The sequence below is a fragment of the Rattus norvegicus genome, chromosome 18 (genome assembly GCF_036323735.1).
Source record: "Rattus norvegicus strain BN/NHsdMcwi chromosome 18, GRCr8, whole genome shotgun sequence".
In the NCBI taxonomy this organism is placed as follows: domain Eukaryota; kingdom Metazoa; phylum Chordata; class Mammalia; order Rodentia; family Muridae; genus Rattus; species Rattus norvegicus.
This window is the reverse complement of record NC_086036.1, coordinates 26,050,856-26,064,352: the sequence shown is the minus strand read 5'-3', so window position 1 is coordinate 26,064,352 and position 13,497 is coordinate 26,050,856.

The following is a 13,497-nucleotide window of genomic DNA, read 5'->3' as shown; positions in this document are numbered from 1 at the left end:
ATAGCACTTACTAGGGCATTTCATTTATAAAAATATTGCATAGAAAACCAGAACTTTGGCTAGGACAAAAGGCAGTGCCAAATGTCTGGGTAGATAGGCAGCACAAGGATCTTGATTGAAGTCTCAGCCCAGACAGTAGGAAAAAGGTGTTCCACTGGAAGTCACTCGTGACTCTGTTCTTATAAAAGCATGATCACTTCAATGTAAAACACTTTGTTTTGAAATTTAAGCACAGAATAAGGTTTGGAACCGCACTTGATCGAGAAAGGACTCCTGAACAGAAGCACATGAGCTGAGCGCAGTGGCTCACATCCGTGATCCCAGCAGAGACAGAGGCAGTGGCGGATGGACAGCCAGGTCTACATGGAGAACAACCCCCCCCCCCCCGCCTTAAGAGAAACAAAATAAAATATTGCAGGACACAAAATATCACATATGGTAAAATAATGGGTAAGGATGTCATGGGAAAGTACTGGATACCCATGGATGTGGACGAGGGTAGGGAAACCTGAAGAATGTGAGTATTTATTTAACCCAAGCTTAGACATCATGGACACACCTTTGAAAGTGTGAATTCATCAAAAGCTTTCTAGGAGAACTAAACATGGCCACACACACACACACACACACACACACACACACACACACACACACACGGTAGATTTCCATAAACAGACCACACTCTAGAGTTTCAAAATCTAAATCAGGCTAGGGTTGAGGGACAGCATTCTTTCCTTCTGGCCAAAGGGAGGCTTGTGAGCTGAGACTTCTCTTGTGTTGGCTGAGGAGTTTTCCAGGGCTACTGTATGCTCTTTTCTTCTTTCTTAATAAAAAGTTTCCAGAGTGGTTTCATGGTTGATCATGTTGCCTGGGGAAACAGAATGATTATAAAACACATATAATTTGAAGGGTGCTAAGTTCCAATCTTAGAATCGTACCAACTTGGTGTTTCAGGAGCTGTGCTGTCCGCTTTGACTCCTGCTAAGGGAGCACCTGTATTGCGTTTGTGGCTCTCTTAGTGTGGAGGTGAGCTAAGTAAGGGGTGATAGCAAAAGGGCTGTACTGCAAAGGAGTGAGGCCTGCGATAGATCTCTCTATAAAACCATTTATGATCTCTTATGCACAATTCATTAACACAATAAGCAGCACAGGTCACATTATAGATGCACCCGTGGTTAACTTTAAAACGCACCACCATCTCCAGGAGGAATTGTGCTTGGAGCAGGGCCAGCTGTACTGCAGTTGTAAGCTGTTTCTATCTGTGGGCGGTGGGCTGTGAAAGGTATCCTGATTCCTGGTCGAAATAGGTCGAATTCCCAGGGGACCCTAAGGGCCGGCAGGAGCATTCCCAGTCTCCTAGGAGATCAGGTCCCTCTCACGTAGCTACAGCCCCCCACAGCCACCTGTAGAGAAGTTTGAGACAGATCTGTCAGGAAGAAGCAGGACCACGCCCCCAAATATGTAGATGAGGTATTCCTAAGCTCTCAGACCAAACCAATAGGAAGTACCCGCTGCCAGCCTGACCCACCCCAAAACTGTATTTAAGAATCCTACTCAGAAGTATTAAAGGTGTGCAGGAATTACTCCATCGTCTGAGCGCTTCAGTCATAAGAGCTGTAACACTGCCACTTGGGGAAGAGATCCGCTCTCCCGAAATCGCCACCAGAAGCTCTCTTGTACCCCTCGCTGGCAAGTCAGTCTCCTGTTGGCTCAGCTCAGCCCGCACAGAAGCAGCAGCAGCGGGAATGGCAAAAGCAGTAACCCCTCCCTGCCTGAGTTCTCTCCCCTTCGTCTGAACCACGCATCTGGCCAAACAGGAGATCTCTGTGGACTCCAGTGCGCAGGCCACCTTCCATCTGCCCTGTGGCTGGCAAAACCCTGTCACTTATGTCTGTTCTTGCTACCAGGCCGGACATAGCTCTTCCCTCCTTTGATAAACAGAGGGGAGTGGATCTCCAACCAGCAGAGAGGATCTCTACAGAAAGAACTTCAGTCTTTCCCTTCATGGCTGGGTAGAAGGCAGATGTGTGTGTGTGTGTGTGTGTGTGTGTGTGTGTGTGTGTGTGTGTGTGTGTGTGTGTGTGTGCGCGCGCGCGCGCGCGCGCGCTGAGGAACTTAGGTCCATGCTGAAGAACTATGTAGAAGAACGGCTGAGGTCTGCAGCCGCAGCAGGCAGTGGACAGACTTTCTATGTTGTTGTCAATTCCTGGCCTGAACGTCTTTATGAAAGGTAAACTTTTTCCTGTTTATGAAAACATCTTGTTTGGGGTTGGAGAAATGGTTCCAGTTAAGAGCTCTGGTCTTCTAGGGGACCTGGGTTAGAGTCCCAGCACATGTAAGTGTCCAGGTCAGAAGACAACTTACAGGAGTTGATCTCCTTCTACCATGCCGGGTTTGGGATTGAACTGATGTCACGCCTGGCAGCAAGGCCTTTATCTGCTTAGCCATCTTGCCAACTCAGTAGGTATAATGACACCATATAGAATGTCTTAGATTTTGGAAGTACTAGGGACTGAACCTAGGTCTTCATGCATTCAAGGCAAACAGTCTACCACTGGATGACAGTTCCAGCCCTTATTTGACATTTCATACATGTACAACGTATCTTGATCATAACTACCCCCAGGTCTCTCCTTCCACTCTCCCAACATGTCTTCCTCCTCCTCCCCCTCCTCCTCCTCTTCCTCCTCCTCCTCCTCTTCCTCCTCCTCCTCCTCCACTTCCTCCTCCTCCTCCACCATTTCCTCCTCCCCCTCCTCCTCCCTCTTCTCCTTCTCTTCCTCCTCTTCCTCCTCTTCCTCCTCCTCCTCCCCCTCCTCCTCGTCTTCCTCCCCTCCTCCTCCCTCTTCTCCTCCTCCCCCTCCTCTTCCTCCTCCTCCTCCCCCTCCTCTTCCTCCTCCTCCTCCTCCTTCCCCATTGAGTCCAATTAGTGTTGACTATATGCTCATGGGTAAACAGCCATTCACTAAAGCATAGGCAACTTACCAGCAGCTGCATACATGGAGGAAAAAAAAAACACCAAACTCCTTCTCCCTCAGCAGCCATCAACTGCCAATAGCTCTTTGGCTAGAGACAGGGCCTCATGCATGCTAGGATGTTGGCTGGCTTGATTCTGCCTGGGTCCTATGCAAGTAACCACAACTGCAGTGAGGTTATGTCACATCCAAGAGACAGCATTTCACAACGCTTATCCACCCTCTGGCTTCTACCCTTGTGGACGTGGACTGATACAGATATCCCACTTAGGGATGAACACTCATCGATCAGACTCATCTCTTTGAGTCTCTGCATTAACCACTACCCAGGGCAAAAAGAAGCTTCTTGGACCAATGCCAAGAGCAGTGCTAATATGAACATGAATTTTTAGTAGGAGGTGTGATGACATAATTCTTTGAGCAAAATAACAGTAGTACATTTGTCCCTAGGGCCTTATGTAGGGTTTGTTTCTTATAGTTATGGAGGCTGCCAAGTTAACATCTGATGCCATATGGATTCAAGGCAAAGAGCGAATGTAAAAAGCACACGTCCATCTCTGGCAATGAGCTCCTTGCAGCTTACAAGGTCGTCTTAGTCAGGGTTGTACTGCTGTGAGCAGACACCATGACCAAGGCAACTCTTATAAAGGACAACATTTAATTGGGACTGGCTTATGGGTTCAGAGGTTCAGTCCAGTATCATCAAGGTGGGAGCATGGCAGAGTCCTAGACAGGAATGGTGCAGGAGGAGTTGAGAGTTCAACATCTTCATCTGAAGGCTGATAAAAAAAGACTAGCTTCCAACGTGGTTAGGAGGGTCTCAAAGCCTAACACCACAGTGTTGCACTTCCTCTAACAAGGCTACATCTCCTAATAGTGCCACTCCCTGGGCCAAGCGTATTCAAACCACCACAAAGGTGGAGGGAACCTCAAGTGAGGAAGTACAGAGGTGGGATGGAGGGAAATGCAGAACTCATCCTTTTCTCAGGAGGTCTCTCAGGATAACCCACTTTCCTAGTGATGACCTTAGTCAAGGTACTCTCAGGACCTAAGCTCTGTTAGAAGTCTCATTCCTAACACTGTCGCCAAGAGAGATTAACAGACTATAACACTCAAACCACAAGGATGGATTGAGACACTTGACTTTAAAATGCTCCTTCCGTGATTATAGTGTCAGAACTTCTAGAAGTTGCCTAAAACGTGAATTCACATGAGCTTTCTTCTTTCAGTCTACTTTTAAATTTTTCTTTTTTTTTTCTTTTTCTTTTTTTCGGAGCTGGGGACCAAACCCAGGGCCTTGTGCTTGCTAGGCAAGTGCTCTACCACTGAGCTAAATCCCCAACCCCTAAAATTTTCTTACAAGTACTTATAGTTTTGTTTGTGTTTCTCAACTCTAAATTTCAAGGTTTTATGACCCTGGCCTTGTTGCCTCTACATGCACTGTTATCTCAAATTCCTCTCACCCCTGTGTCTGTTTTCTGCCCTTTCTGAAAAAGTCTGTACAGATACTCTGTTAGGTGAGACCTTTGGTACAGAACAAACTCCCTCCGTGTGCTTACATAGGATAGGGGAGACTGACTACTTGTTTCTTGTTAACCTTGAAAGATGAGGGGCTTAGGGGAGGAGTACAGTCAATGGCTTTTATTTTGTTTTATATTCTAAATTTCCTAAGTGTTCAACAAGAACTATCGATTACCTTTATTTATAACTCCAAAGACGATCTATTTATAATAGATGAGCGTCATTGATCTCCTTCACAAATGGCTACGGATCTCTTATCTTATAGAAATCCTTTTAGAACTTGCATAATTTTCAAACTATAGACTATATGGATTGTTTCTAGATTTCAATGAAGTTGTACACTTTGTCATTCTACAAGTTAAAACTGCTGTAAGCTCATCACATATGATGAGCTAACAAAGAATTTGATTTATTAAAGGCAGGTGCCTAGCTTGTCATTATTTTATTTTACGAAAGAATTCCTGTGTCCCAGTCCAGCCTGGAATTTCTCATGTAGCCAAGGACGACCTTGAACTTCTGATCCTTCCATTCCTACTTCCCAAGCACTTGGACTGCAGGTACGTAATGCTACACCTGGTTTAGATGATGCTTGACCAAGCCCAGGGCTTTGTGTACACGAGGCAAGCGCTGTACCAGCTGAGCTCCATCCCCACCCCCAGTCTGCCATTCTACAAAACTATTCTTTAGTCAAATATTGAATATTATTTATGACACATAAAACTTATAACATGAAACATCTATTTTAATTTCTGTGCCTCTGTTAATGATGATAAACATCTATTTGCTCCCTTGCAGTCAGGGTCTCACTTTGTAGCCCTAGATGGCCAGGAACTCCTGCGTCAGTCTCCTGAATGCTGGAATTAAAGGTGTTGGCCACCATGTCTGGTTTTTGGTTGTTGCTGTTCTTTGGTTGGTTTGGTTTAGTTTTTTGAGGAGGGTCTTTCTGCACATCCTTACCTGCTCTGGAACTCACTGTGTAGACCACACTGGCCTGGAATCTACAGAGATCTGCCTGCTTCTGCCTCTAGAGTGCTGGGATTAAAGGCATGCACCACCACATCCAACTTTCTTTCTTTTTAATTTATTTATTTATTCTATATAAGTACACTGCCGCTGTCTTTAGACACACCAGAAGAGGGCACCGGATCTCATTACAGATGGCTGTGAGCCACCATGTGGTTGCTGGGATTTGAACTCAGGACCTCTGGAAGAGCAGTCAGTGCTCTTAACCGCTGAGCCATCTCTCCAGCCCCACACCCAACTTTCTATTTGACTTTTTATGTTGCTGTGTTAATGTTAAAATGAATTAGAGCAGGACAATAGATGTCTCCAGGGTGTGCATGTACAGGAGGGCATCTGCTCTGTAGTTAGGGCCTTGGAGCTGCTGACAGCTATGCTGATACCCTCTGGACTCTAGACTCTATGTCACCTCAAGCAAATTTTTTACCATTTTGAGGTACATTTTTGTGACCTATACCATGATGTAATAGTGATACCTACCTTATAAATTAATCATGAAGATCAACAAAATCCAGAGTGAAGGAAACTCTACAGGAATGTCCTAGTTTTGCTGAATAAACTGAAAGGGAAATAAAAATGGCTTTCCCTGGAGGAAAGGAATGACTACTTTTGGTAGGATACCTAAAAAAAAACCTGTAGCAATTGTACTGTGCACCTCTTGAATCAGACTACATTTACTTAAACCAAACTCGAGTTTATGTGCTTCCCGTTGGTGCATTCTGGGTCTTTCTGTCATTCAGGCAATGTTATATGGTTCCGCTCAGTGGCGGGTGATAGGAAAGGTTAAAGACAGCCCGAGTGAACAGTACCATAGCTATTGTGAAGACTAGCATATCATTAGATGAAAGTGCTTAACGTCCAGGAAGTGTCCAATAAATATTGCTTCCTGATATTTCTATCACAATGGTACACATTTCTCCTGCCCTGAGTAAACTTATGGCTGTATAGAAATACGTGACATGAACATAGAGATCCATAACTAAAAAAATGTGACGAGATATGTAGGTGCCTGGCATCGGAGAGGAGGAGAGTGAATGGAGAAATGGCAGAGGCACTTATGTGGAGATCACAGGTCATTTTTCAGGAGCCTCCCGCCTCTGCCTGTAGTAGCTGAAGTCTCTGGGTACTGAGTCCTCTCGGTGATCCCCCAAAGAAAGCTGCTGTTAGTGTAAACTCAAGATTCCCTTGGTTACTGTCTGTCTTAGTTAGGGTTTCATTGCTGTGAAGAGACACCATGACCAAGGCAACTCTTACAAATGAAAACATTTAACTGGGGCTGGCTTACAGTCTCAGAGGTTCAGTCCATTATCATCATGGCGGGAAGCATGGCAGTGTGCAGGCAGACACGATGCTAGAGGAGCCCAGAGTTCTACATCTTGCTCCGAAGGCTGCCAGGAGGAGACTGTCTTCTAAAGGTGGCCAGAAGAGTCTCTTCCACCCTGGGCGGAGCTTAAACATACTCAAAGCCAACCCTCACAGTGACTCCCTCCAGCAAAGCCAAATCTCCTAATAGTGCCACTTCCCATGGGCCAAACATACAAGCTACACTCTTCTTCATGTGCTAGCTGTTGGTCCTGACTCCATTAACACTGCTCCTTGCTGAGCACTTTCCAATGTATTGTCACGCAGGAGCCACTGGATGGAGGCTGTGTTAGAGGGAAGGATTCTGTCTGATAGATACAGCTCACTTAGGGCTGGAGAGACTCTGCACAGGGAAAAGGGGCTAGGGAATACCTTGGAAAGGAGACGTGAAGCTGCATACAAGTTCTCTGAGGCCCCAGGTCATCTTTTTAATTCCTTCTTATCCTTTTAGGCAGCCTCCTAAGCCACTACAATGCTCAGGCGAGGTGTCAGCCTGAAGGGTGCATAGCGAGATGGGAAGAGCCCTAGATTGAGTCAGAAGAGCATTTGGAGTCCTGGGTCCATCACATGGACAAGATGGACAGAATTGTAATTTCCTTAACCAGAAATGTCTCTCAGGAAGACTGGGTGAATTGTGTGTATGAAACCTGACTTGTCACTGTCAGGGCCATGGCTCCTTTTGCCCTTGATTTTAGATGTATTGTGAACGTTTCACTTAAGTGTGTTTGCTACTAGCCTTGACCAAGATAAATAAGCAGGAGACTCGTGAGTCCGTTTACATCATGATATGTTTTAAACTCACCCTGGGTTTATTTCTCTCTACAAGGAAATCCCCGCTCTGTGCACGGGAGAATTGTTTCATCTTTTCCTAATTCATCACAAAAACCGTGATCGCTTTAAGCCCATGCTAGGAAAAGCAGGTTTCCCCAGGACCTGCAGTGCCATTTGCTAGAAAGGATAAAAGATGACCTTGTCTGAATAGAGGCTGTAATTATTTCAGATTCTGACAAAAGGCTTTTCTCTGATCTGACCCACTGTGCCTTTGTTTGCTTGGCTCTCTTCTTTTTAAAAATGCAAGCTATTGCAAGGACACTACGAAAATAGAAATGCCCATCCCAAGGTTTTTAAGGAACTTTTGAATTGATAAATTATTTATTTTTTAAGCATTCCTAATACGATTGATTTTGTTTTAGATATAGGACATTAAAGAACCAGCCCAAGGTTAAAAGCAGCCGTATCTGAAAGTCTGTCTGAAACTGTGTCTTTTTTTCATGTATATACATGTATTTATTTAGCATGTGTGTATGTGTAATGTGTAAAAGCGAGAGGGTACCTTACAAGAGTTGGTTCTCTCCTTCTATTATGTGGATTCTTGGGTAAACTTAGCTTATCAGGCTCTGCTCTGTGAGAAAAGCTTTCGTCTGCTGAGCTGTCTTGCCAGCCCCCTCCTTTAATAAACAATTCTCAGCTTAGTGCATTTTCCTTAATATAAATAAACTGTGCTATGGGAGCCTTACCTCTTACCATCTCTGCCCCCTCCCCCAAATGCACACACATTCCCTTGACACAAAGCAAACAACAATGAGAAATATGAGGTATGAACATATTACAGAGGTAGACAAGGGAACAAAGGGACTCTTTTGTGGAGGGGAAGGCTTTTGAGCTGAGGCTGGAGGCAGGTTTGGCCACTGGTAGGAGTAGTAAGGACCTCCTCCTCGGGTGGCGTTCTGGCTAGCATCACAGCAGATGGGACCCACAACACAGCCAGCGATCTGAGCATGCAGGCTACGGTTCAGACTGCCAAAGATCCTGACTTGTGAATTGAGGCTCAGTGACCTTTGGTGGAAAAAGGATGTCATTATGGCACCAACTCAGAAGGAGACAGTAGTCAGGAAATCAGCAGCCTGCTTCCTCAACCCGTCAATGAGCAGGTATGTGTAACAGGACCTTAGCACAGCGGACTCCATGATGGAAGAACCATTCAGGCCATACAACGCAGCACACAGACAGCACCACCTGCCAAAGGCAGACAAAGACCCGCGCCGTCAAAGTCCATCACTCTGTCCAAATGCACCACCCTCACCTTTTGGCTTCCGTACTTCTGCCTCTGGCAAACTTGTAAACTGCAGTATGTCAACCCAGAATATGGTTTTTGTGCTTAAAAACTCACCCCAAGAAATGCTTGGAGCTGCACTGGGATCCTGAACACCCACTCTAGGCATCAGACAGGTCATAAAGACTTTCTATTGACTTAACCCCACACCCAGAGAGTCTTGTCTGGTGGGTTCACTATGGATGGTTCCTTCTCATTAGGTAACAGTTGCAATGCTGGGTACTGGCTAAACCAGCATAAAAAAGGGCAAACTCTTGCTCCGGAGTGAAGGAGTGTTTACCAAATGGGCCGAGAGGTGGTGAGAAGAGTGCGCTCATAGATAACAGACCAGGGTCACCTAAACCAGGAGTGGGCTTTGCTCTTCTTAAATATACACAATGAATAGGGCTGGACATGGTGGCTTATGTCTGTAACTCCAGCCCTTGGGAGGCTGAGGCAGGAGGAGAAAGAGTTCAAGGCCAGCTGAACTCGTATTTGCATGAGACCCTGCCTTGAAGAACTTTTAAAAAGCTATTAGCTAGGACAATAAGGAATCTGGTTGCTGCCGCCACAGAGAGCTCGTAGGCAGCACCCCACGAGCAAACTTGAGCCTCGGGACCACAGGTAAGACCAACTTTTCTGCTGCAAGCGACCTGCCTGGTGAACTCAGGACACACAGAGGCAAAATTCCTCTAGGACTGGGCACTTCCTGTGTTTACCGGGAGTCCCAAACCCGCAGATCCTGGCCCACAGCAGTTCTCTGCTCCCAAACCCCGTGGGAGAGAGACCTCACCGCCTGGTCAGGTGGGCACTCCTGAGGCTGCAGAGCAGAAGAGACCACCAACACTGCCCACCCCTGCTCACATCCCTGGCCCAAGAGGAAACGGCCTCTGGGTCCCCATAGAGGAGGGCCCAGGAGCAGCAGATCCACTGCGTCTGAGACACCGCCAGAACTTGAAGGGACCGACCGGATAAACAGTTCTCTGCACCCACATCCCGTGGGAGGGAGAGCTAAACCTTCAGAGAGGCAGACACGCCTGGGAAACCAGAAGAGACTGCACTCTGCACACATCTCTGACGCCAGAGGAAAACAGCAAACATGATCTGGAACCCTGGTGCACTGAAGCTCCCGGAAACGGCGGTGCAGATCTTCCTGGTTGCTGCCGCCGCGGAGAGCTCGTAGGCAGCACCCCACGAGCAAACTTGAGCCTCGGAACCACAGGTAAGACCAACTTTTCTGCTGCAAGAAAGCTGCCTGGTGAACTCAAGACACAGGCCCACAGGAACAGCTGAAGACCTGTAGAGAGGAAAAACTACACGCCCGAAAGCAGAACACTCTGTCCCCATAACTGGCTGAAAGAAAACAGGAAAACAGGTCTACAGCACTCCTGACACACAGGCTTATAGGAGAGTCTAGCCACTGTCAGAAATAGCAGAACAAAGTAACACTAGAGATAATCTGATGGCGAGAGGCAAGCGCAGGAACCCAAGCAACAGAAACCAAGACTATATGGCATCATCGGAGCCCAATTCTCCCACCAAAGCAAACATGGAATATCCAAACACACCAGAAAAGCAAGATCTAGTTTCAAAATCATATTTGATCATGATGCTGGAGGACTTCAAGAAAGACGTGAAGAACTCCCTTAGAGAACAAGTAGAAGCCTACAGAGAGGAATCGCAAAAATCCCTGAAAGAATTCCAGGAAAACATAAATAAAGAAGTAGAAGCCCATAGAGAGGAGTCACAAAAATCCCTGAAAGAATTCCAGGAAAACATAAAAAAACAAGTAGAAGCACATAGAGAGGAGTCACAAAAATCCCTGAAAGAATTCCAGGAAAACACAATCAAACAGTTGAAGGAATTAAAAATGGAAATAGAAGCAATCAAGAAAGAACACATGGAAACAACCTTGGATATAGAAAACCAAAAGAAGAGACAAGGAGCTGTAGATATGAGCTTCACCAACAGAATACAAGAGATGGAAGAGAGAATCTCAGGAGCAGAAGATTCCATAGAAATCATTGACTCAACTGTCAAAGATAATGTAAAGCGTAAAAAGCTACTGGTCCAAAACATACAGGAAATCCAGGACTCAATGAGAAGATCAAACCTAAGGATAATAGGTATAGAAGAGAGTGAAGACTCCCAGCTCAAAGGACCAGTAAATATCTTCAACAAAATCAGAGAAGAAAACTTCCCTTACCTAAAAAAAGAGATACCCATAGTCATACAAGAAGCCTACAGAACTCCAAATAGATTGGACCAGAAAAGAAACACCTCCCGTCACATAATAGTCAAAACACCAAACACACAAAATAAAGAAAGAATATTAAAAGCAGTAAGGGAAAAGGTCAAGTAACGTATAAAGGCAGACCTATCAGAATCACACCAGACTTTTCGCCAGAAACTATGAAAGCCAGAAGATCCTGGACAGATGTCATACAGACCCTAAGAGAACACAAATGCCAGCCCAGGTTACTGTATCCTGCAAAACTCTCAATTAACATAGATGGAGAAACCAAGATATTCCATGACAAAACCAAATTTACACAATATCTTTCTACAAATCCAGCACTACAAAGGATAATAAATGGTAAAGCCCAACATAAGGAGGCAAGCTATACCCTAGAAGAAGCAAGAAACTAATCGTCTTGGCAACAAAACAAAGAGAAGAAAAGCACACAAACATAACCTCATATCCAAATATGAATATAACAGGAAGCAATAATCACTATTCCTTAATATCTCTTAACATCAATGGCCTCAACTCCCCAATAAAAAGACATAGATTAACAAACTAGATACGCAACGAGGACCCTGCATTCTGCTAGCTACAGGAAACACACCTCAGAGACAAAGACAGACACTACCTCAGAGTGAAAGACTGGAAAACAACTTTCCAAGCAAATGGTCGGAAGAAGCAAGCTGGAGTAGCCATTCTAATATCAAATAAAATCAATTTTCAACTAAAATTCATCAAAAAAGATAAGGAAGGACACTTCATATTCATCAAAGGAAAAATCCACCAAGATGAACTCTCAATCCTAAATATCTATGCCCCAAATACAAGGGCACCTACATACATAAAAGAAACCTTACTAAAGCTCAAAACACACATTGCACCTCACACAATAATAGTAGGAGATTTCAACACCCCACTCTCATCAATGGAGAGATCATGGAAACAGAAATTAAACAAAGACGTAGACAGACTAAGAGAAGTCATGAGCAAAATGGACTTAACAGATATTTATAGAACATTCTATCCTAAAGCAAAAGGATATACCTTCTTCTCAGCTCCTCATGGTACTTTCTCCAAAATTGACCATATAATTGGTCAAAAAACGGGCCTCAACAGGTACAGAAAGATAGAAATAATCCCATGTGTGCTATCAGACCACCACAGCCTAAAACTGGTCTTCAATAATAATAAGGGAAGAATGCCCACATATATGTGGAAATTGAACAATGCTCTACTCAATGATAACCTGGTCAAGGAAGAAATAAAGAAAGAAATTAAAGACTTTTTAGAATTTAATGAAAATGAAGGTACAACATACCCAAACTTATGAGACACAATGAAAGCTGTGCTAAGAGGAAAACTCATAGCACTGAGTGCCTGCAGAAAGAAACAGGAAAGAGCATATGTCAGCAGCTTGACAACACACCTAAAAGCTCTAGAACAAACAAAAGCAAATACACCCAGGGGGAGTAGAAGGCAGGAAATAATCAAACTCAGAGCAGAAATCAACCAAGTAGAAACAAAAAGGACCATAGAAAGAATCAACAGAACCAAAAGTTGGTTCTTTGAGAAAATCAACAAGATAGATAAACCCTTAGCCAGACTAACGAGAGGACACAGAGAGTGCATCCAAATTAACAAAATCAGAAATGAAAAGGGAGACATAACTACAGATTCAGAGGAAATTCAAAAAATCATCAGATCTTACTATAAAAGCCTATATTCAACAAAACTTGGAAATCTGCAGGAAATGGACAATTTCCTAGACAGATACCAGGTATCGAAGTTAAATCAGGAACAGATAAACCAGTTAAACAACCCCATAACTCCTAAGGAAATAGAAGCAGTCATTAAAGGTCTCCCAACCAAAAAGAGCCCAGGTCCAGACTGGTTTAGTGCAGAATTCTATCAAACCTTCATAGAAGACCTCATACCAATATTATCCAAACTATTCCACAAAATTGAAACAGATGGATCACTACCGAATTCCTTCTATGAAGCCACAATTACTCTTATACCTAAACCACACAAAGACACAACAAAGAAAGAGAACTTCAGACCAATTTCCCTTATGAATATCGACACAAAAATACTCAATAAAATTCTGGCAAACCGAATCCAAGAGCACATCAAAACAATCATTCACCATGATCAAGTAGGCTTCATCCCAGGCATGCAGGGATGGTTTAATATACGGAAAACCATCAACGTGATCCATTATATAAACAAACTGAAAGAACAAAACCACATGATCATTTCATTAGATGCTGAGAAAGCATTTG